At 44.0% G+C, this 25,875-nt stretch overlaps 1 long non-coding RNA gene across 1 annotated transcript; it reads left to right on the top strand.

Annotated features, from left to right (window-relative positions):
* On the top strand, window positions 1–25,861 carry LOC124798273. The gene is made up of 3 exons (XR_007016931.1): window positions 1–92; window positions 16,331–16,526; window positions 25,559–25,861. It is a non-coding gene; the product is annotated as an uncharacterized LOC124798273 (long non-coding RNA).
* Window positions 25,862–25,875: the final 14 nt, after the last annotated feature.

The raw sequence follows: 25,875 nt of genomic DNA, 5'->3' as shown, positions 1-25,875 counted from the left end.
CAGGAGCTGCACATGATGAGCGACAGAAAGGATATAACTCACGTGTCTGCAACCTACCCTTGAAGATTTTCGAGTGACCACTTGACAGCATGGTAAGTTTTAAGAACAATAGTCATGTAATGATAATTTAAGTCTGAGTTCGAAGGGCGACTAGGGTCTGTCTCGTCGACGTTGAGGCCATTCGAGATGACCCTCGAGCTCAGATTTGGGAAAGAAACCGGTCACGTCTTTTTCAAAGGAACCTGTTTCCTTAAAGGATTTAGGGGATCGACGGAAAACCGAAAGCTGGATGGCAGGGCTGGATCTGAACCGCCGTCGTCCCGAATGTGACTCAAGCGCGTTATCATTACGCCACCACACTCAGTACTCCAGGTCTGCTTGTTTGGGAAGGCGGGTTTGCAACTGAAAGCGAAACTAAAGCAGTGGTATCTAAGAGAGTCGTTACTGCCAAGACAATACCGTGTCTGGGAACAATCACTGTGTCTTCAGCGGAAGATTTAGCTACTGAAATGAGACATGATAATTTTCCAGCATCACCAAAATATGTTCTCGGGTATACCATAGCTTTATTCATGACGTGGTGGAATTCATCGTGCCAGACAGAAACTGAAACAAAACCGTTCAGTTCACGTGATTAAGGAGGCATTCACGATGAAGTAGATGGAGTAGGAAAAGACAGCAACATGGCACAGAAAAGAATATTTATACTGCTCCAGTATTCCGACTTACTGTATGCTTCAAGAAAAGATGTATACTTGGAATGGGAACAGCAGTGGCAAAAGTCACAGCAGAGAAACGCGTGAAGGTACGCGACAAAGACGAATGACTGCACTACAATTTCAATCGCAAGCGAGTACTTTGAAGCGCCACTGTTTCAGTGAGTTTTCATTTCTCAACATCTAATTTTAAGCATTTACAGTAAAAGCGAAGATCAACATAAAAGAATATTAGGTAGAAATAAGTTGCAGGTGTTGCTTTCTAATTATGAGTGCTATATCAGGGTTATAATGTGAACGTTAGTTTCACCTGTAAACAACAAAAAAGACAGTGCAGAAACAATAATTTCTTTGAAGAGCGAATGACGAACAGTGACATAAGACAGCCAAGAGTACACTGTACGACCCAACGCGTGGACATCCATTGGTGGATATTAATATGGGAAGGTCTACCCTTCGCATTTACGAGGGCTTGAACTCTGCTGGAGAAACATTCAGAGAGGTGTCTGAATGTCCTTGGAGGAAGGCAACCCATTATTCTTATAGAGCCGAAACCAGAGAACGCACTGACTCGGACGCCGTAGTTTAGGGCGATATCAACGTTTTATGTCATCCCAGAGGTGGTCCATTGGGTTCAAGTTGGGACTTTGGGCAAGCTAGTCCACTTCAGGAATATTATTGTTCACAAACTATTACATCACAGATATTGCCTTGTGACAGGGTATACTGTGAAGCTTATACAAACAGTCATCCTCTCCAAACTGTGTCTCTACTGTACGTAGTACTCAATGCTGTAAAGTATGTTCGTGCAGTTCCTAATTTGGCGTTTCCTTTAGCGCAATGAGGGACCACACCCTAGCCACGAAAAATAGCCTCATACCTTAACACCACCGCCTCTATACTTCACTGTTGGCACTACGCATGGCGACAAGTAACTTCTTCCAGACATTCGCCAAACCTAAACCGTCCCATCGAACTACCACAGGGTATAGCGTGTTTCATCGCTCCATATCACTCGTTTCCAGTCATACAGTGTTCAGTGGAGTCGTTTTTCGCACCATCGAGAGCATCGCTACGGAAAATTGTGTCTTATGAGGAGTTGCTCGATGATGGTACCCTTTCCTTTTTATCTGCCTAGGGGCAGTCATTGTGCTAGGTGGACTGCTGATATCACTTTGTTCCTTGTCTGATTTCTTGCGACTTTTCACAAGCACACCCCGCTTTGCTCGACGGACAGTCAGTATAAGCGTCTGATCGTCAATACATAAAGTCTGCCTAATGTTCTACATCTACATCTACATGGTTACTCTGCAGTTCACACTTAAGTGCCTGGCAGAGGGTTCATCGAACCATTTTCATACTACTTCTTTACCATTCCACTCTCGAATGGCGCGTGGGACAAAGGAACATCTAAATCTTACCGTTCGAGCTCTGATTTCTCTTATTTTATTATTATGATCGTTTCTCCCTACGTAGTTGGGCGTCAACAAAATATTTTCACATTCGGAAGAGAAAGTTCGTGATTGAAATTTCGTAAATAGATCTCGCCGCAAATGAAACTGCCTTTGTTTCAGTGACTGCCACCCCGATTCGCGTATCATATCAGTGACACTCTCACCCCCATTGCGCGATAACACGAAACGAGCTGCCCTTCTTTGCACTTTTCGATGTCCTTCGTCAATCCTACCTGGTAAGGATCCCATACCGCGCAGCAATATTCCAGCAGAGGACGGACAAGTGTAATGTAGGCTGTCTCATTAGTGGGTTTGTCGCATCTTCTTTCTGCCAACAAAGCGGTCTTTGTTTCACCTTTCCTACAATATTATCTATGTGGTCTTTCCAATTTAAGTTGTTCGTAATTGTAATTCCTAGGTATTTATTCGAATTGACAGCCCTTATATTTGTGCGATTTATCGTATACCCAAAATTTATCGGATTTCTTTTAGTACCCATGTGGATGACCTCGCACTTTTCTTTGTTTAGTGCCAATTGCTACTTTTCACACCATACAGAAATTCTCTCTAGATCATTTTGTAGTTGGAATTGATCGTCTGATGATTTTACTAGACGGGAAATTACAGCGTCATCTGCAAACAGTCTACGGGGGCTGCTCAGATTATCACCTAGATCATATATGTAAATCAGAAACAGCAAGGGCCTATGACATTGCTACTGTTGTTCCTTCACGTTTCCACTTCAAAATCACGTCACCAACAGTCGACTTGGGCAGATTTGGGGCTGAAACATCCCTCATAGGTTTATTACCCAAATGAAATCCAATGACTATTCGACATTCGAAGTCGCTGAGATCACCTGACTTACCAGTTCAGCTGTTGCTGCTACTCTACTGACAACACAATACTTCTTGCTTCCTTTTACACTGGAGGGTCCGCCTCTCGTGTAATCTAGTAGTCAACTCTGTATTACATATGGGTCTCCGGATATTTTGAACCTGACAGTGTACAATTTTTATGTCCTATACAAAAAAAGCATTCACCTGCATTTCAGCAACGAGGGGTCATATACAAGATAAAAATATGGTAATCTGTCGTTTTGAACTAGTTCACGCACAGTATAGCGAATATCGTTGGCTCACACGTTTTCCGTTTGGAACAGGGCAGATGGAAATCGAGTAATACGCGAATTACCCTCCGCTACGCACGGTAAGGTGTCCTTCGGACACAGATGTAGAACGCAGGCGGAGGAAACTGGGGCATTTATAAGTTGCCCTCGCCATGTGCGGCAACCCGTATCCGGTGCCGAAATGCTGCTGCCATCGCCTCCGACTTAAAGCTGCACCACCACTGCAGACCTGCCGACGGCTGGTCCCAGTAGCATGCGGGCTACGAGTCAGACTGCGACAGTTCCGATTATGCGGGTCACAAAACATTTTAATGCGCCTGATTACATCGACAGCGTAATCGACAGCTAACAAGGTTCATTTTTCAGGAGCCTACTCGTATATATATATATATATATATATATATATATATATATATATATATATATATATATATCTTGTTGTACAACACTGAAATAAAACCAAAAAAGAACGTTTCTGAAACGTTAAAAGTGTGTGCTTGACCAGGTCTCGATCAAGGACGGTTAACCTCGTGGTCCAGCCACAAGCGACGAGCTGGATGAAAGCGTAGGCCCGCCACTAATGCATTACACTGAGATGACAAGAGACATGGGACACCTCCTAACATAGTGTCGGACCACTTTTGCCCGGCGTAGAACACCAACTCGGCATGGACTCAAAAATTTGCTGGAAATGCACTGCAGGAATATTCAGAGACGCTGCCTCTATAGCCATTGATAATTGCGAAAGTGTTACCGGTGCACGTTGTTGTACACGAACTGGTCTATCGATTATGTGCAATAAACGTTCGATAGGATTCATGTCGGACGATCTGGGTTGCCAAATCGTTCACTGGTAGTGTCCAGCATGTTCTTCAAACCAACAGCGAACAATTGTTGTGTTTGACAGTGCCTTATTCTGGCATGTATTAGTTTATTTTATGCTTCTGAAGAAGACTAGATTACTCTAGCTGCAACCGGGGTAAAGACCAGTAACTTTTCGCAACTGAGGCGGACCTTTGACGATTAATTTATCACAGTTGCTGACAGGGCTGCAACATGTTAAAAATTCTTTGCGAACAATTGTAGCCCGGTAAAATGAGGTCATTGTTTGGGGACATGAAGTCTGTGAATGGCTGCAAATGTAGCCGAACATATCCAATTCCGGTCAATGATCGGTTCAATTGGACCAGAGGACCCAGTCCATTTCACGTCAGCGCAGCCCACACCATTATGAAACAACCATCAAAGTGCACACTGCCCTGTTGACAACTTGGGCGCATGGCTTCGTGGGGTATGTGCCACACTCGAATTCTACCATCACCTCTTACCAACCGAAATCGGCACTCATCTCGTGAGTCGACGGTTTTTCAGTCGTCTAAGGTCTAACCGATATAGTCTCGAGTCCAGGAGAGGCTCAAAAAATTGTTCGAATGGCTCTGAGCACTATGGGACTTGACATCTGAGATCATCAGTCCCCCAGAACTTAGAACTACTTAAACCTAACTAACGTAAGGACAACACACACATCAATGCCGGAGGCAGGATTCGAACCTACGACCGTAGCCGTCACGCGGTTCCAAACTGAAGCGCCTAGAACCGCTCGGCCACAGCGGCCGGGCCAGGAGAGGCACTGCAGGGGATGTCAAGCTGTTAGCAAAGTCACTCGCGTCAGTCTTCTGCTGGCATAGCCCATTAACGGCAAATTTCGCCGCACTGTGCTAACGGATTCGTTCGTCGTACGTCCCACATTGATTGCTGCGATTATTTCACGCAGTGTTGCCCACTTGTTAGCACTGACAACTCTTCGCTAACGCCGCTGCTCTCGCTTCTTAAGAGAAGCCCGCCGGCCACTTCGTTGTCCGTGGTGAGAGGTAATGCCTGAAATTTGGTATTCTGGGCACATTTTTGGCACTGCATCTAGGAATATTGAATTCCCTAGCGATTTCCGAAATGGAATGTCCCATGTGTCTGGCTCCAACTACCATTCCGCATTCGAAGTCTGTGGCCAAAATCATGTCAGAAACATTTTCATGTGAATCACCTGTCGTCAAGTAACAGCTCCGCCAATGCACCCTTGTATACCTTGTGCATGCGACATTACCGCCATTCGTGTACGTGCACAAAACTGTAGCAATGTAAGATATCTTCCTATTTTCTGGTATAAAGTGAATAAAATTACATTCAAGTGCAAACGCTAAATATTGTAGAACGCGAGAACTACAGATAAATGAAGGGTATGGTGTAGTGAACTGTACAGCGTTAGAAAAATATTTTCTGCACCTTGTAATTCTCAAAACAACATTTGATCGATAGAACACAAATACTCTGGTGAACTATTACAAATTTCAAATTGGAATGATGTGTACTAAATGCCTGAATATACAAATTTTTAGTATTTCAGCTTAACTGTGGAAAATAGGTAGGAGCAGTGTTATATGCATTATATGTATAAGGAAAAGTAATGCAGTGGTTTTCTCATTTTGAGCCAACATTTTGATGGTGTTTGTTCATGAGAAGATCATATTATGCCTCTTGTAAGAAGGAGAAACGTCTTCCAGCACGAAGTGGAATCCGACAGCGGCAGGATTGTGGCACATTGAAACTACAGTTTATCGTTGTAGGATATTGCTACTTGTGTTGAGTGGTATCCCACACCCGCCATACGAATAGGGCCTCGACTGATTCAGTAGCGGAATATTCCACTCCATACACGATCTTAACGGCTCCATGTGATTAGCGCGCGAGAGGATTTCACTCTATACACAATCTCAACGGCTCCATGCGACTATCTCACGAGAGGATATCATTTTCTTGGGCAAGCAGAATCGCGAAGCAGTGTCAGGTACATTGAGTCAGAAAACGAACTTGTTTGCAGCTAGGTAAATGTCCACGCAGACTGTGCTATGACGTTTGGAGGACCATACCATACACTTCCGTCACAGCAACCAACGTTGGTGCTTCCTTTGACGCGTAAGTAGACAAAGGCTTTCCAGACGAGTCTCTGTTGTGCATATATTATCGCGATGGAATTATTAGTCCACGGAGGTTCCGAGGATAACCACAGTGGCCAGTTTACATTGGTCATCATCGTCGCTCATCGTGTGGCACGTGTGAAATGATATTCGATACAGCAGGCGATCAGCTATGTTTCGCATAGGTGGTAACTTGGACAACGGCTTTTACGTTTCTGCTGGTAAACCTTTCGAGATATAAATTCATGTTCCACGAAACTCTTCTGCTCCAAATGTTTCATCCAGAAGAGCGCTAGACATCTTCAGAGGCACTATTTCTCCGTTGAATCCTGTCGAATGATAGGGTCGGACGTCTGAGAGCGACATATATACTGTAGAAAAAAGGAGTGTTGCCAGAGTTACACGTTGTAACCAAAGACGATCCTTGTCAAAGATGAAACTTAACTAGCAATTGTCGTCTTGTCAAAGATAAAAAACTGTTTAGCGATTCTGCAGAGCTACTCTCCGTGTTTCATGGTCTCTCTCTTCACATTAAATTTACCCCAGTGTTTATATATTTCAACGGCTTCTCTACATAGCCGTGGATAATTGTTCGTCATCGTAGATAAAATTTTTGTATCAGAACACTTCGTAACTTTCTGGCTGAAGAGCATGCTCTGCTACAACCGATTTTCCCTAGTCGCCAAAGACCTTTGCGTTCCCTTAGGCGTGTATTCACGCTTCTCTCGGTTGTTCCAAAATAAATTTTACGACACGCTGACAGAGCAGGGCGTTTGTCCTTCACAAATAGGAATGCTTGACCTATCCTCTTTGTTGGTCTAGAAACCGGTCTAAAGTCATGTTTCTGTAAAATCTTTCCGATTTAATGTGCTACTTTTTCAATAAAAGGGAGAGAAACTGTATTCTGAAACCCTGCTTCAGATGTTTTAATTCGGCTGCTAGGTGTGCAGTCCGGAGTGCAAAGCCTTTTTGGCTCTATCGGCAAGACTTTAAATGGCACCTCTCTTTTGTTGTGGATGGTGATTATCGGAAATTGGAAATTCGTGGTAAGGACTATGGGACCAAACTGCTGAGGTCATCGGTCCATAGGCTTACGCACTACTTAATCTAACTTAAACTAACTTACACTAAGGACAACACACACACCCATGCCCGAGGGAGGACTCGAACCTCCGACGGGGATAGCCGCGAGAATCGTGACAAGACGCCTCAGACCGCACGGCTACCCCGCGCGGCTGATGATTAAGAGTTCTTACGTCAATATCTGGCCTTGTGCGTGTGCGATAATTTTCGAAAAACCTTATGTTTAAAACTTTCATCGGTCTGTCTCTTCTGGGTTGAGGCCAGTGTCTGAGCTTTATAGCCGAGTTTTGCGTAATGTTATCTTTCAACAAGATAACGAAAGACCACATGTCGCCCATGCTATCCCGGTGTTCCTCGGTACAAAGGGTGTTGGACTGTTGGCCTGGTTAACACGTACTTCATACTTCTCATCCACATTAAGTAAAATTTAATTATTTTCTCATCTTCCTAGTGCTGAAATTTTGATGGTCGGCAGTGAACATGGGTATTCGGTGTGAAACAGAGGAGGAATTAGAGAACAGCCTACTGAGCTCAGAATGCAATTGAACAAAAAAAGAAACAAATTGAGCAGTTGCATAGTTTAGCGTAACAACTGGGGCACCATATGCTAGACAAAGTGAAAGATTTCTCCTACACTGGAAGCAGAGTGTTGCTTGACGGACCAAGCATGGGTGACGTAAGAAGTGGATCATCACAGGCAGAGAGACGATTCCACGTTAAAAGAAGTCTAATAATGTCAGGCAGAAGTCTTAACTTGGGAGCTAACTCTTAAGACAAGAAAATGGAGCTTGACCCGGATCAGATTCGTGCTGTTAAACGACCGTGGGCCTGTACATCGGCCAGCCTTAGTGTCGTTTTTAGGCTCGTTTAGGCAAATTCTGGGCTGATCCCCAAATTGCAGCACAGAAAAGAACGGTTAAGGTACGATAAACCAAAGAACAAAGTTTGCAAGGGTCACAGAGAGAGGGCGCACTCGATTTCCTCCCCTTGGGTTATCTTCACGTCTTGTGAACAAGGAAGGGCATTTGACTACATAACTAAATAACATCCACAAGTTTCGCAGGAGATCTGTGAAGTTTGGTAGGAGAGCAACGCTTGCGGAAACGTCTACGGGCGAACAGACGTGCAGCTGTTGAGCATCTGAACACCCAAACGAACCAAGGGGCTACCAACAGTGTCTTCTCAGCTACAGTTCAGCGAACGTTGCTGCGTATGGACCTGGTTTTTGCACCCGTATGCACTGATGTAATTCGGCGACAGAGGCTGGAATTTGCAAGCCGGTACCTCAATTGGACGTTCATTGAGTGGCGACAGGTGATATTCGCAGATTAATCACGTTTTATGCTCTATTGGACAGATGAACGTTGGCGTGTACGGCGTGAAACGTCTGAAAGCAAAGATCCTGCAACAATCGTCAGAAGGATCCAGGCCGGAGGGCATTCCCTGTGTGATTCTGTCATTCTGGAAGGTACAATCGATCAACACAGGTATGAATTTATCCTTGGGGACCATGCCCACTCCTAAATGCAGTTTTTTTTCAGGCACGATGATATCTACCAACAGGACAACGCAACTTGTCACGCGCCTCACAGTGTACATGCGTGATTCGAACAGCACCAGGATGAGTTTTCCTTTCTCTCCTGGCCACCAATCTCCCCGAATTTGATTTCGAGATGGATCGTCAACCTAGAAAGCTAGTGCAGGTGTCCACAGCACTGAAGGGTGCGCTCCACATACCCGGTTGGTACCTCGCAGAAACTAGTGACTCTCTTCTTGCACGTCTCGTATCGGTCCGCGCTTCAAAATGTGGTTATTCAGGCTTCTGACAGGTGGTCACATTACTGTGAGTGGACAGTGATTGCAAGCCTTCATGATGCACCATTTAGACGTTTCGTCACGTAACTGCCCGTTTACAAGGTAGGGCTCTTAGCAGTTTCTCCGTTCCTGGTGGCAGCACCTTAACCTGGACAATTTGCATTCAGAAAACCTGGTGTTCATGATGCAGAACAGGAAATGAAAAGTTTTGGAGCTAAACTGGTTCTTCTGTCCTCAGCAGGGCGAGTGCTGCAACCAGTCTTGTGGACTGCATTACAACCAAATGTAGGAAGCGAGATTCTGCCGAAATCCTTCACTGTCGCTGCCAATACCGTCGCTGTCCGGTTATCCAGCGACGCTCAACAGATGCTGTTTAGAAAGAAGTATGCCAACTTAGGGAAACCGCCTGGTCATTATCTCTACAGCTACGGTCACAGGTTCGAATCCTGCCTCGGGCATGGATGTGTGTGATGTCCTTAGGTTAGTTAGGTTTAAGTAGTTCTAAGTTCTAGGGGACTGATGACCTGAGATGTTAAGTCCCTTAGTGCTCAGAGCCTTTTGAACCATTATCTTTACAGAAACCATTTGAATGACAAGTCAAGTGATACTTCGGTTTCTTGATGTCGACTGCAAGCTGTAGAAGTACTACATTAATCTTAAGTGGCGGTAGCACTGCACCTCTCACTATCGAATATCTGAGTTCAAATGGTTCAAATGGCTCTGAGCACTATGGGACTTAACTTCTGAGGTCATCAGTCCCCTAGAACTTAGAACTACTTAAACCTAACCAACCTAAGGATATCACACACACCCATGCCCGAGGCAGGATTCGAACGTGCGACCGTAGCGGTCGCGCGGTTCCAGACTGTAGCGCCTAGAACCGCTCGGCCACACCGGCCTGCCCGAATATCTGAGTTTCAGTACGGATAAATAGGAGTTTCCTTACTGATTGAGCAAAATGTAGCCACTGGAAATTTGGAAACTAACCTCACGTCACAACGGAATCCTTAAAGCATTAGCACAACACTAGCTAAGCTTGTAAAGGAAAAGCGAAAAAAATCAACAACGTCATACTGAGACGATTTAGGGAACCTTCGGAACACTTAAATCATGTTCGTCGTACTCATCACTGAAACTCACTTTCACTGTGTGCGAGTCCTGTGTCTTAACCACTAAACCAGCTCTCTCGGTACCTGTACTTGATTCACTTCGATTTCCGAATAAGCATTCATTTATCTGGAAACCATTGGTGAAATATTACCCAGGAACTAATTGACTTTTGAGTTGGCAGATGCAGCGATTGCCATCAACAGAGTAGGATTTCGATGTCTTCAAGCTACTAATGCTCAGTGGATACAGTACTGATTCCTTGGGAATACTTTGGTGGATACGTTTCACCCTTTAGCATCCCTACCCTTTGCCGACTAAATACTATGGATGGGTAATGCTTCCACTGTCAGAATTCAAGCTGGATACTGTGCAGTCGGAAACCGTCGCTTTATCTCCTCAAACAAGTTCAGTGAAGGTGGGTGGCACGTGCGGAGCTAATCCGTTTTTAATTACTGGGAGGACTACGAGCTTCCTTAACATGTATTGTCCTAAGGCTGCAGAGCTGTCAGCTACAAATAAGGTCCCGACAAGCATAAGATAAATTACATTCATATGCGACTAGAAAACGACGTTAAATAACATGTTCCGGCCTTCTGTTTGATTAATTTTTGTAGGGATACAGTCCATGCAAGTGAGTTTTTAGTAATTAATAAGGAGACGTTTCAATGATAAAGTAGGAAAACGGCCTGAAATAATCTATTAATCAAATGAAACAGAACTGTAATTAATAATTTAAAAGGCAGTGATGGTGTATAAAATGATTACCCCTCGAACGCAGACAAAGGGATTGGATCAGATATGTAACTTTTGCCGTTAGTGGATTTCACGGATATTGTGGTAGGAAATATTATCGTCGCAAAAACTACATTTAATTATTTATTTACTCACCCATACGCATTTACCACCCTGCGCAGTTTCACCAAGGAGGTGTATGAAACATTACGTACAAGTGTTGCATTAAACCATCACGTCAACTGAACGCAGAAATATAATACACATATGAGCACTGGTAAATCATGTTTTGAGAGAAGTGAGCGGATAAAATATGTGGCGTGACATACACTAATTTTTCTATCGGAGAGTAAATGACAACTCCTCGATTAGTTCCCGATAGAGGGAATATATCATCGGGGCTTCGTATAAACTTTAACATCTATGAAATGTAGGATACAAGTGACTAACTAATCTGAAGTAAAACTCGCATTCAGAGTACATGAAATACTTAAAATGTAACGAGCACAGAACTCTCCTTGAGAATATAATTTGGTATGAAGCCTTGACATGGACAGAGCCTGAAAAGCGCGCAGCCTGGAATGAAACACGGTCTGGATATGACGTAGGCAGTCTCCCATCAAGTAATCTCAAAAGGAGTCGATACAGCGCAAGTACCATTGCTGGAGGATCGAGACCAAGTTGCCGAACACAAAATGCCAAACAAACACTTTCGATTAGCAATATACCAAGCGACAGTGGTCAGGGATGCAGAGGAACCTACAAGGGCCGGACTAAATATGGAAACAGCTGATACACAACATATTACCACACCTAACACGGTTTAGAAAAGCCGTTGTCACTCAGGACAGCTTCCGGTCGTCCCTGAATGGATAAATAAGATCCTGTATTGTTTTCGAGGGAATGTTACACCATTCTGCCTGCAAAATAGTGGCAAGTTCAGGCAACGGTACCCATCTCTCCAAAGTAGACCACAAAGACTCAATTGTATTGAGTTCTGGTGAGTGTGGTGGCCACCAAAGGTGCGACAGTTCTTCCTCGTGCTCACAAAACAAGTCCTGGTCGATGCGAGCTGGCCGGCCGCGGTGGTCTAGCGGTTCTAGGCGCGCAGTCCGGAACCGCGCGACTGCTACGGTCGCAGGTTCGAATCCTGCCTCGGGCATGGATGTGTGTGATGTCCTTAGGTTAGTTCGGTTTAAGTAGTTCTAAGTTCTAGGAGACTGATGACCACAGTCGTTAAGTCCCATAGTACTCAGAGCCATTTGATGCGAGCTGTGTTAACAGGGGAACTCAGCATCACCATTGGGGAGCAAACCTTGTACCAAGGGGTGGACCATATCAACCAAAATGGTCACATAATTCTTGACAATAATGCGACTTCGCAGAGTATTTATGAGGTCCTTGGCATACCACGATATGGCTAACCTAATCACCACCGAAACCCTGCCACGTTTCACTCTTGGATCGTAAACTTGGCCAGTAGTTAGAACCAGTGTGCAACAAGATTCATCCGGAATGAGATTTTCACTCTGCAGCGGAGTGTGCGCTGATATGAAACTTCCTGGAAGATTAAAACTGTGTGCCCGACCGAGACTCGAACTCGGGACCTTTGCCTTTCGCCCCGAGTTCGAGTCTCGGTCGGGCACACGGTTTTAATCTGCCAGGAAGTTTCAAGATTCAACCGACCAAATGACTTTCTTCCATCGCTCCATAGTCCAGATTTCATGGTTTCAGCACGACATTTTTTGGTAGAGGCATTTGCATCACTAATGAATGGTATGGAATTCGAACTCGCCGTGCAGTTCCCTATTTCTGGTGCTCCTTTTGTGTTTTTTTGGAGCTGACAGCGTTTGTGAGTGCGACAATGAGTTCTGCAGCGCCATTTGCAGCTGTGGTTCTCTTATTTTTCGACACAATCCTCTTCAATCATCGACTGTCCTGATCACTCAGGAAATGCTTTCTTCCGTGTTGTGCCTTAGCGGACCATGTTTTTCGGCTTTTATATATGCGGGATAAACCTTCGATACGGTACCGCTTGCAGCACCAAACACCTCGGCTCACTTGGTGACGAGCACCAAATATTTGCCCATATTCGAATTCACTTAGCTCCGACAAATAATGCACTCATGACTACACAGTACACTGTTCTGACCACGAGTGACACTTGCAAAATACCGAGGACAATGCACAGGTGCTGTTCCTTGTCAGACACAATAGCGCCGGTTGCAGGCTTGGGTAGCATCTGTATTCATGTTCAAGCGTGAATTTCTCGCGGTTTTACCATATTTTGCAAAAAACAGACGTAATGTCTGCAGGGATATCCCAATCACTTTTTTATGCAATGATATTTATAATCCGTCTTGATTGCAAAACATTTATTCACGTGACTGGTTTCTGTTCCTGTAGAACCATCTTCAGATCCTCAAATCTCGGTTACAGGAGTAAACCGTCCACATTCAGTTATCTTCACATCCTGCATGAGGAGGTTGCTGAGTGTGGACGGGTTAATCCTGTAACCGAAATTTGCAGATCTGAAGATGGTGCTAGAGGAACCGAAACTGGTCATGAGAATAAATATTTTGCAATCAAGACGGGTTATAAGTAACATTGTTTTAGCATACTTTTGTCCAGCCCCTATACATTTACATTTAAATATACAGGGTGAATCAGCAGGAAAGGGACATTCTTTTAGGAGTGATAGTAATAGTGATTCTGAACAAAAAACTTCATAGCTACTACGCCCAGATTCGAATGGTTTCCGATATGGAACATATTTTATACCACTTTTGCACGTTTATCTTGAAAACTGGAAACTTGAAAAACCCTCCAGTGAAAATGTGTTGCAGTGCAATATCAGACTACATTAAATTTCCTACAAGAAAGATCCGATTCGATTCATCTCTAGGACTGTCCCCCTTAGAGCAAGAATTGAAAGGAAAGCGATACACGTTTACGCATGGCGATAAACGCTTTGCTAACAACGGTAACTGCATGTAAGTGGCACAATAAAAGATGTCCAATAGGTCCGTCGCTCGGTTCCGTCACTTATTGGATGTTCCCAGAACTCTTCGCGTCGACTTCCCTGTTGTTTCATTTCTGCTAACGCCAGCCACATAGCAGTCGCAGTCTCAAAGTTGCGAAGCGAAGCTAAACATTGCGGTTAATATCGGTAGGGCCGAGCGCCGATTACGTCAGCATTTCCCTTCCGCTCACCATAAAGACCAATTTTGTCATTTTGATTTTTGTTCATTATTTTCAGCAACTGTTTATGAAGATTGCCGATGTGAAGAAATTGCACACTAATTGCATTAATAATTGTTATTTAACGCAACTGATGTGCTATCTCTTCACACTGGAACTCTTGTTATTCCATTCAAACCGCCCCCCCCCCCCCCACTCACACAGTGCAATCGAACTATCGGACTTCTTCTTTAGTGCCACATGTACGTGTTTCACAGAGTCAAAGAGAAGGATTGGGCGTGATGGAAGATCAAAATGTTGCAAGGCCCCCTCACACAGTGAAAGTAAAATTATGTTCTACTGCAACTTAAAAAGAACAACTTCAAGTATTTACCAAAAACAGAGAAAAATATAATATCGATACTCAATGTTGCATTCTGATGTCGGGCCAGAAAATATCGCCGGTAAATATCGATGTTTTGTGGAAAAATATCGATACATCGATATTTTATCAGCAGCCCTAGTCGGAGCCAACGTCCTGCTGCATCAACAATCTCCACATCATCCACTTACTGCTTGCCGCATTGGGACAAAAACACGAAAGTCGGAAGTTGCGAGGCCCGAGCTGTAAGGTGGATGAGAAAGAACAATCCAATAAGTTTTCTGAGCTCCTCTCGGCTACGCAGACATGTGTGAAGTCTTATGTTGTCATGGAGAAAGAGAAGTTCGTTTCCATTATCGTTTCTTCAACTTGTTGAGGGTAGCACAACAGACTTCAGAATTGATCGTTGCACCTTGAAGGAGGACATCAAACAGAGTAACCCATTCAGAGTCCCAGAAGATCCCCGCCTTAACTTTTTCTTCGGTGTGGCGCCACTACATAGACTGTCGTTTTCTTTCCGCTTCGACGTGATCAACCAATGTTTCATAGCCTGTGACGATGTTCGACAAAAAATTGTCACGATGAGCCTCGTAAAGCGCAAGCAGTTCGGTACAGATAGTCTTTCGTTGTTCTTTATGGTCTTCTGTTACGCGGGGACGAACTCAGTGGCCACACACGACTACCCCATTTGATGGACGATTGTGTCAGCACTACCAAAAATAACGTCCAGTTACGTAGCGATGTGTTTGATTGTGATCCATCGATCAACTCGAATGAGAGTGTCCGCACGTTCCAACATTGCAGGCGTCGCAGCTGTTTGCGGCCGACCTGCACGTGTAAGATTGGACGGATTTGCACGACCTTGTCGCGATGATGACAGACGTCTCACCCAACGACTCAATGTGCTTTTGTTACCTGCCACGCCTACATTGAAATTCAGCAAGTGGTTATGAATATCTGCGATGCTCCGGTTTTCCACTAAAAGAACTCATTGCAGCTCTCTGCTTGGAACGCCACACTTCCGTTACAGACGCCATTTTTAAGGTTAGGTATAGCGCCGTCACCTGTCGGAACGTCATGAAGCTACAGGGACTGGAGCGCGAATATTCAACGGTGTCCCACAACAAAATTTGCATCTTTTCAACCGAAACTGGCCGAAGAAAAAATGAAATGTCTTCACCCCTCGTACCTTGTACTACTCTATTACAGCTTCTAATGTCGAAGCTCATACAAGCTTTCGGGAAATTACTGAATTTTGTTGACATTCATCATGCCTACTGCTGACAAGACCATACACTGCTTAAGACACGTAAGTAGCTTTCGGGAATGGTAGTAGTGAGACCCATTCAAAGTATAGAGATTTACGATTTCAGCAATTTAGGCTATGTTCTCGAAGGTTCGTTTGGCAACGACGCGGCCGATTTCCTGCCTTTCTTCTGTGCATACCTAGCTCGTGCTCCGTCTGTAACGATCTTGTCATCGATGGAACGTTAAGCACAAGTCTTCCTTCTTGCATGTCTGTAATTTATACTGTATGTCCAACCAAATCCTCCGGTTACATAGGACAAAGATAAACTGATAAACCTTCCCAGAAATAAAAAACAATTACAACACATATTTCTAAGTAAGACTCGAACATTGATGAATGAGACAGAATGTAGATACTCGTTCGCAGCATATGTGGTGCGCTGTTGTACTCGTAGAAGGTCATATTAAACCCGAAACCAAGTTCCCATTTGTTTTCTGTTCTTTTTCAGGTACTAGCCCCACGGCTTCATTAACGATGAAGGCAGTGTGATTGGATACCAGAATGACATGAACACGCGAGACTATCTGGATATGGCTTGGACGCCTACAAGTAATTGCTGTCGTCGAGTGTGGCGAGCGTTAAGAAAACGACAGCCTGCAACAGTAAACAAGCTGCAGCAGCTGTCACAGCGCACAAGGACTCCGGTAAGGATAATGAATGCATTCGCTGCTAGCCAGTAGCCTAGAGAAATCAATTCACGAATAATCATTACTCTCGTCCATCAATGAGTTAACCGAGAAACAATCTGATGGACTGTTGCAACTGTTGATGCAGGCGAATCTGTGAGCAAGAAACATGCATTTCACAAATTTCAATTAACTGACATCTAGGTAAACAGATATATTAACCGAAGAAGCATCTTTATCAAACTACAAATACTATTAAGATTTCGAAAGAACCCACTTGGGCCGCGTGGTGGAGACGCGCGGTTTAAGGCGTCTAACCAAGATCCGGGCGGCTCCCCCGTCAGAGGTTCGGGTCCTCCCTCGGGCATAGGTGTGTGTGTTGTTGTTAGCGTAAGTTACTTTAAGTTAGGTTGAGTAGTGTGTAGACTTAGTGACCGATGACCTCAGCAGTTTGGTCCCTTAACAATTCACACACATTTGAACATTTTTTTGAACCCACTTGGGACCATTTTTATTTTGTTAATTTCGGTCAAGTTCCATGGGAATACTTGAGTCCAGCCTACTCGGACACACAACAACACATCCCATATTAAAGAAGGGAATCTGGCTTGCAGTAGTGACACTGGTCTTCAGTACACAGTTTTTCGCGGATCTGTGATGTTAGCGATGCAAAGTTGTCAAAACAAATGTTCTGTATGGAAACTGATTTTTTTGCAACTTGCCCTCGTAGACAGGGAATTTTCAGACTACAGACCGCGAAGCAGATGATTGATAAAGAAGTACCAGTGTATGGCAAATATGGAAGCCCATTTCTTCTGCCACTATGCAGGTTAATATCTGCCGCCAGATTTGTCTGAAACTGTGTAATCACGCTTGCCAACAGCCTGACACTAACGCATTGATAAGGAAAGTGTAAGAGAAAAATGCGTACCTCCGATCCATAATCCGTAGGTAGCGGTCGTCCACAGCAATAGTAGCCCTTGGGCAGCCTGAGCGGGGCATGTCATCTACAGTTCCTGTGTCTCTGTATCTCCTCCATGTCAGAACAACATCGCTCTGTTTCACTCCGAGACTCCTGGACACTTCCCTTGTAGAGAGCCCTTCCTGGCACAAAGTAAAAATGCGGACGCGACCGAACAGCGGTATTGATCGTCTGGGCATGGTTGAACTACAGACAACACGAGCCGTGTACCTCCTTCCAGGTGGAGTGACTGGAACTGATTGGCTGTCGGACCCCTCCGTTTAGGCGCTGCTCATACATGGTTGTTTACATCTTTGGGCGGGTTTACTGACAGTCGAAGGGACTGTGTCTGTGATACAATGTCCACGTCTATCTTCAGGAGTTCTGGGAACTGGGGGGATACAAAACCTTTTTTGATGTGTCTAATAAACTGAGGAATAAAAGTTGGGTGAGTCATGGGTAAGACAGTACGCACAACAGAGTCAGTTACAGATAAAGCTTTTTGCGTTTAAGAATAAAATATAGCGAGCACCACATCAGATAATACATAGTGCTTATACGTTATGTAGTCAATTATTAAAATGGACGGCATGTGTTAAAATTCCAGGTAGAGAAAACTCAAAACAATAATTTCTTTGAGACTGAAGATGAGAAATGAATGGTTTCGAGGGATTGTTGAGACGCAAATCGTTGTCTCGCTTGAGCAAATTGTCTGCCAACAATATTTCCACAGATTCATTGGCCACTGAATCCTAATGCAACGAAAGCGTGACTTTCCTGTAATTCATGGAATGGCCAGCGGAAATACTATGTGTAGCCACTGCAGATATGTTGTACTGTAGAAGGCGGGTGTATCGCTGACTTTCGGTGCACCCTTTTGATGCAATGCGTGTTGTTTGTCCTATGTACACTACTGGCCATTATAATTGCTACACCAAGAAGAAGTGCAGATGATAAACGGGTATTCATTCGACAAATATATTATACTACAACTGACATGTGATTGTATTTTCACGCAATTTGGATGCATAGATCATGAGAAATCAGTACCCAGAACAACCACCTCTGGCCGTAATAACGGCCTTGTTACGCCTGGGCATTGAGTCGAACAGAGCTTGGATGACATGTACAGGTACAGCTACCCATGCAGTTTCAACAAGATACCATAGTTCATCAAGAGTAGTGACTTGCGTATTGTACGAACCAGTTGCTCGGCCACCATTGACCACACGTTTTCAATTGGTGAGAGATCTGGAGAATGTGCAGCAAGGGCAGCAGTCGAATATTATCTGTATCCAGAAAGGCCAGTACAGGACCTGCAACATGCGATGCGGTCGTGCATTATCCTGCTGAAATGTAGGGTTTCGCAGGGATCGAATTAAGGGTAGAGCCACGAGTCGTAACACATCTGAAATGTAACGTCCACTGTTCAAAGTGCTGTCAATGCGAAAAAGAGGTGACCGAGACGTGTAACCAATGGCACCCCCTACCATCACGCCAGGTGATACGCCAGTATGGCGATGACGAATACACGCTTCCAATGAGCGTTTACCACGATGTCGCCGAACACGGATTCGACCATCATGATGCTGTAACCAGAACCTGGATTCATCCGAAAAAATGACGTTTTGCCATTCGTGCACCCAGGTTCGTCGTAGAGTACACCATCGCAGGCGCTCCTGTCTGTGATGCAGCGTCAAGGGTAACCGCAGCCATGGTCTCCGAGCTGATAGTCTATGCTGCTGTAAACGTCTTCGAACTGTTCGTGCAGATGGTTGTTGTCTTGCAAACGTCCCCATCTGTTGACTCAGGGATCGAGACGTGGCTGCACGATCCGTTTCAGCCATGTGGATAAGATGCCAGTCATCTCGACTGCTAGTGATACGAGGCCGTTGGGATCCAGCACGGCGTTCCGTATTACCCTCCTGAACTCACCGATTCCATATTCTGCTAACAGTCATTGGCTCTCGACCAACGCGAGCAGCAATGTCGCGATACGATAAACCGCAATCGCGATAGGCTACAATCCGACCTTTATCAAAGTCGGAAACGTGATGGTACGCGTTTATCCTCCTTACACGAGGCATCACAACAACGTTCCACCAGGCAACGCCGGTCAACTGCTGTTTGTGTATGAGAAATTGGTTGGAAATTTTCCTCATGTCACCACATTGTGGATGCCGCCACCGGCGCCAACCTCTTGTGAATTCTCTGAAAAGCTAATCATTTGCATATCACAACATCTTCTTCCTGTCGGTTAAATTTCGCGTCTTTAGCACGTCATATTCGTGGTGTAGCAATTTTAATGACCAGTAGTGTATATCGGTATGGTGCGACATATTCTAGTGTAAGTCTTAACCACGTCGTCAGTTTACTCACTATACGGTACAAGACTTTTTTCTTACTAACTTTGAAAAGATACAATTTGCTCACACCTGCTCCTAGACATGGTTTCAAGTTTACTGTCAAAACTACGAAACTGCTGTAAATTCAGCCTTGCAGTTACCGAGGCAGAAACTCAGAAAGGCTTTGACACCCTCCGTCTGATTCTAAACGTGCCCAGTCGAGTGACAAGCCGGGTGACCTCGTTTACAGAGGAGTTTCGTTGCCGTGTCGTAAAGCTGAGCGAGTGCCGCTGTGGCGAACGTGTTGGTGAGCACGAACTCGCTACTGGCTGACACTGAATCCGTAGCGTGGAAAACACAGCACGTGGGCCAAACGAGGTTAACCAGTCGTTAATACAGTGCTTTCAGGGGGAGCGGGGTCCAAGCAGCTTCACAGTCATCTAGCTGCAGGATATAATTACGACTCCGTCTGTCGTGTCTCTGGATACAGCCGAGCAGAACACATTGTCGGTAGAATCCCGAACAATTGGACAATCTTACATGAAGTTTACAAACTTCCAGCATGCTGGAGTAGCTGTGTATCAGCAACGTCTGTTAATTTAGTACAACGAAATAACCAATTCAGAGTTGCAAATTTTACTTTGTTTTATTCATTAGGTGGCTGGTTTCCGGCCGAGACCATTTTCAAATCATCCTAAAATAGTAAAGGGCGTATTTCCGAAGATGTGAAAACCATGTCAAAAATGTGCAACCAACAGTTAGTCTCGCGATACGATAAACCGCAATCGTGATGGGCTACAATCCGACCTTTATCAAAGTCGGAAACGTGATGGTACGCATTTCTCCTCCTTACACGAGGCATCACAACAACGTTTGACCAGGCAACGGCGGTCACCTGCTGTTTGTGTATGAGAAATCGGTTGGAAACTTTCCTCATGTCAGTACGTTGTAGGTGTCGCCATCGGCGCCAACCTTATGTGAATGCTCTGAAAAGCTAATCATTTGCATATCACAGCATCTTCTTCCGCTCGGTTAAATTTCGCGTCTGTAGCACGTCATCTTCGTGGTGTAGCAATTTTAATGGCCAGTAGTGTAACTTTTACCACATAAAGTTTTATCGTCTGACGCTATCTTGTCGCTGTGTTACCTCTGGCGCATGCACATTCACTCCATATTTCATCATTGGTTAGGTAGCCTTAATTCAGTTACCGACTCCCCATGAAGATTGTTGTACGGGGTAACAGCCGAAATATCGGAAGGTGAAATATTGCTGTCTCGGCTGCATTCCCGAAGGACTATTGATTATTTCACCTGCCGAGCAAGCTTTAAGAAACACGTGACATGCTGATAATGCACTAAATCTCACGATGTATCCCTCTGTATTTTATGTGCTTCTGAGTATTACCCGCAGAAACTACTTAGGTCGTGACAAACTGTGTGCCTACATCAAGGCAAATTTCAGTGTTCCACAATATTTTTCTGCAGGCAGCAGAAGAGGTAAACTGTACAAGGAGTGGAAACTGCTTGATCCGAATCGCTGTCATCATTTTCCGTCTTTCCGTCCTGGTACCCTTTTGACCGCAATTAATATCCGCTTTCAAGAGGCGAGAGATTCTAAGTTGACCAGTAGTAATTTCCTCACATTAGAAAAATTGTTTCGTGAAAACGGTGAACTGAATTAACTTCAAACAGGAAAATCGTGGCGGACTTACAAGTAAACCAGGCGACGTCTTGGAGAAGTGTCGCCCCAAGCGCTCTTATCGTATGAGACACGTAGCAGAGAACCCGAAACCGGTAAGTCTGCACGGGTTTCTCTCGAAAGGTCGCACCATTTCTTGGCAACTGGAACCCGACGCTGGAGACGCAAGGTCGACCTTAATTACCGGATGAGTTATGCGGCCAACTCTCAGCAGGACAGCAGAGTCCAGATTGGAAAAGTTAATCACTGACTGACATGCCAGCGGACAGTGGAGGTTCGCTAGTTTCCTAAACCACGGCCACGCTTCGCATCCGGTGACCTACATGACTCCCTGTAGCATCACTTCACAAACCTAGTCATCCCTTCAAATGCAAGCCAGTACTATACGTCGTAACAGTGCAAGACAATCGTCAGCGACTGTCCTATCACACAAGATGCAGTTGTATTCTTCGATGAAGGTTTGCAAATTATAACGAGAGAAGAATTTACTTACTATGGTAAGCACCAGGTAAAAACGATATTTTCGGTAAAACACTTTTTGATCATTCCTTCAGTGCACGGCAGATGACCCAGGCAGAAGTTTTAAGATCACTTGTCACATCATGGATTTGTTACATGTGATCAAATTCGCAAGTTGGTGAGAACTATTTGCAAGCTAGAGCTGCGAATGTGAGAGGTATTTCACTGATGATGGCGCAGTCACTGAAGTTATCAGCTGCCTCTCAGCCACGTTACTTATTGCTGCCGGCCGGTGTGGCCGAGCGGTTCTAGGCGCTACAGTCTGGAACCGTGCGACCGCTACGGTCGCAGGTTCGAATCCTGCCTCGGGCATGGATATGTGTGATGTCCTTAGGTTACTTAGGTTTAAGTAGTTCTAAGTTCTAGGGGACTGAGGACCTCCGCAGTCCCATAGTGCTCAGAGCCATTTTAACCAACTTATTGCTATATTCAAATGGTACTGGACTGATTTTACAGGGTGTACAACTTTGCTTCCGCCGTTTGCCGATACATGGCGACAACGGTAAATAGAGTTCGAAAGAAACAGATCGCAGATGTCAGCGTGGACCTCGGTCAACATAACCTCATTCAAACGTTAATCGATTTGTGTTTGCATCATAAAGCTGTTCTTGATTGAAAATGTCAGTTTACGAGCCAAATTCTCGTCATTTGCAGGAAGTATTACTGTTTTGTTTCAATATGAAGAAAGCAACAGCTGAGTCTCATCGGATGCTCTAAAGTACGTATGGTAAGGACGCTATTAGTGAAAGAACGTGTCGTGAGTGGTTTCAACGCTTCAAGAACGGTGGCTTTAACGTCGTAGACCGGCATAGCGGTGGAAGAGAGAATGTTTTCGAAGATGGAGAATTGGAGACATTGTTGAGTGAAGACTCGCGTCAAACGCAAGAAGAATTGGCACGATTAGTGGGAGTGACACAGCTCGCCATTTCAAAAAGTCTCAAGGCTATGGGCATGATTCAGAAAGAAGGAATTTGGGTGCTGAAACCAAGAGACGTTGAACGGCGTTTGTGTGTTTGTGAACAGTTGCTTCAGAGGCAAAAACGGAAGGGATTTCTGCATCGCACTGTGACCAGGGGCGAAAAATGGGTTCATTACGATAACCCTAAACGCAAATAATCATGTGGATATCCCGACCATGCTTCCAAGTCGACGGCCAAATCGAATATTCACGACCTCAAGATCATGCTCTGCATTTGGTGGGACCTGCTCGGTGTCGTGTACTATGAGGTGTTAAAACGAAGTGAAACAGTCACAGTTTCTCGTTATCGAACGCAATTAAGCAGAGCATTAAAAGACAAACGGCCGCAATACAGCGAGAGGCACGATAAAGTTATTTTGCAGCACGACAACGCTCGACCCCACGTTGAAAAAGAGGTCAAAACGTACTTGGAAACTTTAAAATGGGAAGTCCTACCCCATGCGCCGTATTCTCCAGACAATGCTCCCTCTGACTGACACCTGTGTATGTCAATGGCGCATGGCCTGGCTGACTAACATTTCCGATCTCATGAAGAAGTCACAAATTGGATCGCTTCAAACGATAATCAATTTTTTTCGACGCAGGATTCGTACACAGCCCGAAAGATGGGAGAAAGTAGTGACCAGCGATGGAAAATGCTTTGAATGATACTTGTGTAACCAATTTGTTTCATTAAAGCCTCAAATGTTTGGGAAAAAACGGCGGAAGCAAAGTTGTACACCTTGTAATATCATCGGTTTCCGAAAAGAATATACTATCAAATGTGTATACTAAAGATCCTTAGCAGAAGAAGGTACAGGCACATCTGCTAAGGCATCCAGAAGTAGTTAGCTTGGCGCTACCTGAACGAGTAGGGGGGAAAAATATTAGAGGCAGCACATTACTAGAAAAAGAAAAACAGATTACAGAGTTTGTTGGTTGTAGTAGTTACGTAGAGACGATAAATTTAGCACAAAGCAGGGAAAGGTGGAGAAGGCCATTAAACCAGTTTGAACTGATGGTTTCAGACCCCTGTGTTTCAGGATCTATTGACGCTTACATTCCTGCATTCCACCCGGTTTTTTCAGGGAGTTTTTGTGCCTCATCTCGATTATTCAGGTACCTAAATATGAATCGTAGTAGAACTTTAACATCGAAATAAGCAATACAGTTGAGAGGAAAATATATTTAGCATAATAAAACAGAAAACATAGGCACCTGTACCACTCTCACTTACCACTGAGCGACACCACATGCTTTTGAAACGACGTCCCCAGTGCTTCGTCACAAGGACTCCCAAACCGAGCTCTGTTATCCATAAGAATGTTCAGTAAGTTTCACTTTTATCTGAGCTGTCATAAGGAGAGTAGTATTTTGTACACTAGAGCGAAACTATTCTTTAACAGAGCATTAACGATTTTTTAAATGAGATATGTCGTGGGAGATGAAATTAATTACACTTGGTTATGTTACTGTTTCAAGAGGAATAGTTACTGGAATTTCAGCAGTTACTGTCCAACCGAAACATAAATTTTCAAAGGAAAAGCTTTTATAATAATACCATTCAAAGCAGATCTTCGTGCTAATCTAGAATTCCATCAGTGTCATACAGCTCAAGATTTTAGGAAATATGTAAGTGTCAATTATTAGAAACTCTTCAGTAAACTGAGTTCCTGCGTACCTGAAATAACGAAAAAGAACTGAATCCTCATTCAGATTTGACAAGAATTTATTTTAAATACAAGGAAAGCCTTGAACAACGGGAACAAACTCCGTGATGAAGTCCAGGAGACAAACGCAGTGTTGCATTGGACGGAGGTATGGAAGGGGTTTGAGCACATCGTTATCCCGATCGTACATGTCGTTTTATGAAACCGGAATGTATTCCTCTCCCTGGTGTACCTTCTTATTTTTTCACTCAAGATTCCAGCCCTCACACTATGTTCAATAGGAAGCGCCGAGTAGAATCTTGGTGCTCATATGTTGCAGTCATAGACACTGACACAATGTTACGGAGATGTATAGATTTCTCACAATGATTAATCCATTAGTTCAGTTGAAATTTGAATTACTTGAATAATTATGTTCTTTTCATAAATCTTAGATTTCTTTGGTCGTAAGGATATTCGGCTTAATGCTTGTTACAAAGTGACTCATCAGCTCAGCAGGTAAGCCTAATGCATCAACAGATCTTCGTTTGACGTTACAGATACCAACCTGTTGTGTACTCTAGCTCATCACGGATTGCTTAATGTTGCTTAAGGTTCCCCTTTGTTTCAAATAAATCCTGGTAAATTTTGGATAATGGTTGAAATACGTCGGAACAAACGATCATATGCTTCCAAAATGTTCCGTTCTGTGTCACTGGTGTAAATCTTGTTTTCCACATAGATTACATAATTTTCAACTTAGTAATTACAGTACTACAAAACTTTTTATCAGAAAATTGAAGTTTGCTTACGCTACTAATTACTCTACTAACAACTTGCACATAATTAATTTGTTAGACTCAATGTGACTTCCAGAAAATTGACTATGTGATATTAACAATAATACTTTTGTTTTCAGATCGCATGGATGCCAGAGAGAAGAATTCTCGTGCAACCTGGTGAATGCTGAAGTTTACAAGCGGACTTCTATCACAGCGACCTACGCAGGCTCTGTTCGCAAATATACAGCTTCCCTTTAACAGACATTCTTATTTTGAACACAAGCCTGTGATAATATTTTTAATATGTAATACTTTCATTTATTTAGTATCAACACAGTGCAAAACTGGATATATTTTGTGGTGATACTTAACCATGTGTGTATGTTACTTGTGACACACTGTTTAGTTAACTGAAGGCTAAATAAATTAAGGAAACATAAACTGACTAAATTCA

This window comes from Schistocerca piceifrons, chromosome 5 (genome assembly GCF_021461385.2).
Source record: "Schistocerca piceifrons isolate TAMUIC-IGC-003096 chromosome 5, iqSchPice1.1, whole genome shotgun sequence".
Taxonomy (NCBI): domain Eukaryota; kingdom Metazoa; phylum Arthropoda; class Insecta; order Orthoptera; family Acrididae; genus Schistocerca; species Schistocerca piceifrons.
This window is presented reverse-complemented; position numbering and strand designations above follow the sequence as displayed.